Raw genomic sequence first — 4,824 nt, 5'->3', positions numbered from 1 at the left:
GACAGTTTCTTTTTTAAGATACGTTTTCAATACAGGTTTTGAAATTTTCTCAGCAAAAAAAATCTTACTTTTTTTGTTTTATTTATTCTTAGGCATCAAGTTACTTTTATTGCTACATTAGATTTTTTAAATTTCTTTGTGCAAATATTAGCTTGTAAGAATTCCATTTGTTTTTGAAGGCAGCTTTATATGATCCATCTTGTTGAATAATTTTATTAGTTCTGTAGGATTTCTTAGATTTTCTAAATAGACCATCATACCACACAAATAATGATAATTTGTCTCTTCCTTTTATTTATTTAATTTTTATGTTTATTTATTTATTTAAAAATTTTTTAAGTTTATTTATTTTTGAAAGAGAGAGAGAGACAGAGTGTGAGCAGGGGAGGGGCAGAGAGAGAGGGAGACACAGAATCGGAAACAGGCTCCAGGCTCTGAGCTGTCAGCACAGAGCCCGATGCGGGGCTTGAACTTACGAACCGCGGGATCATGATCTGAGCCAAAGTCAGGCACTTAATCGACTCAGCCACCCAGGCACCCCAATGTTTACTTATTTTTGAGACAGAGAGAAACAGCATGAGTGCGGGAGGGGGAGAGAGAGAGGGAGACACAGAATCTGAAACAGGCTCCAGGCTCCAGGCTCTGAGCTGTCAGCACAGAGCCCGACGCAGAGTTTAAACCCACCAACCGTGAGATCGTGACCTGAGCTGAAGTTAGATGTTTAATGGAGTGAGCCACCCAGGAGCCCCTGTCGCTTCCTTTTAGATCCATGTTTCTCCATTGCCTTATTGGCTAGAAGTTCTACTGCAGTGCTGATAACTGTATCACCAGTGGGTAGTGGATATCTTTGTCTTGTTCTTTTTTTTTTTTTTTTAATTTTTTTTTTAACGTTTATTTTTGAGACAGAGACAGAGCATGAATGGGGGAGGTCACAGAGAGAGGGTAACACAGAATCTGAAACAGGCTCCAGGCTCTGAGCTGTCAGCACAGAGCCCGATGCGGGGCTCGAAACCACGGACCGTGAGATCATGACCTGAGCTGAAGTCGGACGCTCAACCGACCAAGCCACCCAGGCGCCCCATCTTTGTCCTGTTCTGGACTTTCATACTTACTGACTAAATACTTATTTTAGGATCTTTGACAAAATGTATTTTGATATGATAGAGATTTTTGTTAGATGCCTTTTTTCTTTTAAAGTCCAGTGTGTTCAGCTTCCCTTGTACTTAAACTGTTAAGAACTGTCTTTGTAAGTCACGGATGGGTTGTAAATTTTCCTGAATGCTTGGAATGCATCTATTGCAGGAAGCACGTGGGTTGCCTCTTTCAATCTGCTACTTGGTAAATGACACTGATAGATTGTCTTCAGTTAAAACTTCTGTGCATTCCTGGGGTAAACAGGCTTGGTCTTATTTTTAAAACATATTCTTCTCTGGTCCTAAACTGGATTTGTTAGTCTTTTACTTGGAGTTTTTACATCTATATCTATAAGTGAGTTTGGCATGTAGTTTTCTGGATTATACTGTCTTTAACACATTTTGGACTCAGATTGTCTCATAAAATAAATTGAATGCCTTTTTTCTTTGTCTATTCTCTGGAACAGTGTGTATAAGATACGAATTATCTGTTCCTTAGTGATCATAATAATACTCAGCTAGAAATCTTTCTGGCTCTGTTTTCTTTTTAGGGAAGATATTTTTTACCGCTGATGCAATCTCATTATTTTGCTATTCCCATATTAGCAGCAGGTAACACATAGTGCAAGCCCCCTGTTCTCATCCTTGCCTTTCGACAACTAATTCTTATTTAATCAACAGTCTTATGACCTAGCTACAATTATTTTTCCCATTTTACTTATGAAGAAACTGAGGCAAAGAGGGGTTAGGTAGTTTGCTCAAGCTCACACAGTAATGGCAGAGCCAAAATCAAACCCAGGCAGTCTGGCTGCAGAATCTATGCTCTTAACCACTAGAGTATAGTAAATTTCTCTATTTCATTTTGGGTAAATTGTATGTTAATTTACATATTCCTAGAAAATTATACCTTTCTCTTAAAATTCCATAATGATTGGCTTAAGAGTATTATAATACTCACATGATATTTTGAAATCTCTACCATACATTTTTTATCGCTAATATTATTTCACCATCTCCAATAATAAATGAAACTACATTCTTACATAAATTATGTTAGGTGAATTATGTTTTTAGTGTATATGCACCATTGTTTTTTTATTTTTTTTTAATATATGAAATTTATTGTCAAATTGGTTTCCATAGAACACTCAGTGCTCATCCCAAATGCACCATTGTGTTTTTAATGTTTATTTATTTTTGTGAGAGAGAGAGAGAGTGCAAGCAGGGGAGGAGCAGAGAGAGAGGGAGACAGAGGATCTGAAGTGGGCTCTGCACTGACAGCAGAGCCCGAAGTGGGGCTTGAACTCACGGCTTCTGAGCTGAAGTCGGGTGCTCAGCCAACTGAGCCACCCTATATGCACCGTTCTTATCTGATGTGTCTATTCAGCCTGTTCATTTTTTCTTTATTCCTTCCTCTTCTCTTTTCCTGATCTTTACTGAATCGATAGTATCATCTATCCTCTTTTCTTCCCTTCTACTGATTCAGGGTAATGAAGTCTTTATTCTTGTAGAAGAAGCCCGCATACATTTTAAGCTCACGTTCTAACGGACTGTGAAGTTGCTACGTGCAGCCTCCTCCCTAACACGACAAGGACTCGTGTGCACTATAGCTTCCTTCTAAAGGCTCTCACCTCGCAGGCTTACTGCTGCCCGTGTTGACTTCTGACCTTCTATTAACAGGAACAAGGAACGTGTTTGGTGTGGTTTGCTTTTCTAAAACGCCCAATACTAATTTAGATTTCCAACATGTTTTACTGTTTTCTTTTCTCCTTCTTGCTTTGTTCAGTGGGTTTGTTTTCTGTCTTCCTTCATGAAGCACATTCTTCAGCGGTGCTTCCAACAAGGGGCTGTGGGCAGTAAACACTCGCTGTCTGTACATTTTTTTCATTTATCACTCCTTCTCCAAAAACCATTGATCTGTGCACAGAGTTCTAACTTCATTTTTCTTTTCTCTCACGAACTGAAAGATATTCCATTCTTTCTCACCTGTTCTTACAATCTGAAGTCTACAGAGTGCACTTGCTTCTTTGCAGGTTGTCTGCAAGTCTGCATTTCCTTCTTGAATCCTCTAGGATTTTCCCTTCACTGCTGATGTTCCATGTGTTAAGTGTGAAATCTCTTATTTATCCTACTTGTGGTTTTTCATTCCACTGTAAGAATGTATGTTTCAATTCGGAACACTCTTAGGCATTCGCTCTTTCAAAGTTGATTCTGCCTTCTACCTCATTCTCTGTATTGCCCAAGTCCAGAACTTCCACGAAACGTGTGGTGGGATATCTCCTGTTACACCCTGTGTCTGTCTCTTCATTCTGCATTCTAGGTGATTTCCCAAAGGCTGTTTTCCAATTTGTTAATTCTGTGTTCACCTGTTTTTAGTCTTAACAAATCTATTGAGATTTTAATTTCAGTGATAATTTTTTTTTAACTTTTCAAAAATGTTTATTTTTGAGAAAGAGAAAGATAAAGCGTGAGTGGGGAGGGGCAGAGAGAGGGAGACACACAATCCGAAGGGGGCTCCATGCTCTGAACTGTCAGCACAGACCCTAACGTGGGGCTTGATCCCACGAACTGTGAGATATGACCTGAGCCCAAGTCGGATGCTTAACTGACTGAACCACCCAGGCGTCCCTATTTCAGTGATTCTGTTTTCATTTATAGGATTCCCACTTCATTATTTCTTAAATCCATCAGTTATTTTCCAGAATTATTTGGAAAAAATTTGTTTAGTTCTTACTTTACATTAAAATAAAACCTAGGGGTGCCTGAGTGGCTCAGTTGGTTAAGCGTCTGACTTCGGCTCAGGTCATGATCTCACGGCTTGTGAGTCTGAGCCCTGCATCAGGCTCTGTGCTGACAGCTCGGAGCCTGGAGCCTGCTTCGGACTGTGTCTCCCTCTCTCTCTCTATCCCTCCTCTGCTCATGCTCTGTCTCTGTCTCTCAAAAATAAACATGAAAAAAAATGTTTTTAAATAAAATAAAATCTAGATGGATTTATAGAGTTAAATGAATGGAAATTAAAGGAAAAAAATATTTTGCAGATCTCTAGATGAGGATAGATTTTCTAGGTTTTAAAAATCCCAGATCTACTTTTGTAATCTTAAAAAACAATAACGATAATTTGAATATATAGACTTTAAGTGTCTACAGCTAAAGATGCAGCATAAGCAAAATTTAAAATCAGATAGTAAATTGAAGGCACAGCTACAAAAGTATGGCAAAGTATTACTACCTTTAACATATGAAGGACTCCTAGAAATTGATAAGAAAAACATAAAAATATAAATGGCTAATAAACATTCAAATTGTCTTCCTTTACTAATAATTAAATAAATAGTAATAAAACAAATTCTCTGACATCTACCATATTAAAATATTTTGCTTTTAATAATAATATACAAAGCTTGCTATGAGAGCATAAAATACAATAGTTTTGAAAACATTCTGCAATATATACTAAGCAACTTACAAGTATTCTCTATATTTTTTTAAGTATGCTACCTTTTTGATATACTAATTTCACTTTTAGGAATCTAACCCAAGGCATCAATCCCAAATACTGGGGAGAAAAAACTTTATGCCATCTTCTGAGGGAAAGAGAAATTGGAAACAATCTAGAGGTACAATAAAGAGGGGGAAAAGTAACTGTTACATCTGTACAAGAAAATACTACTACTCAGTCTTTGAGATTTAT

Source organism: Acinonyx jubatus, chromosome D1 (genome assembly GCF_027475565.1).
Source record: "Acinonyx jubatus isolate Ajub_Pintada_27869175 chromosome D1, VMU_Ajub_asm_v1.0, whole genome shotgun sequence".
Lineage (NCBI taxonomy): Eukaryota > Metazoa > Chordata > Mammalia > Carnivora > Felidae > Acinonyx > Acinonyx jubatus.
This window is presented reverse-complemented; position numbering follows the sequence as displayed.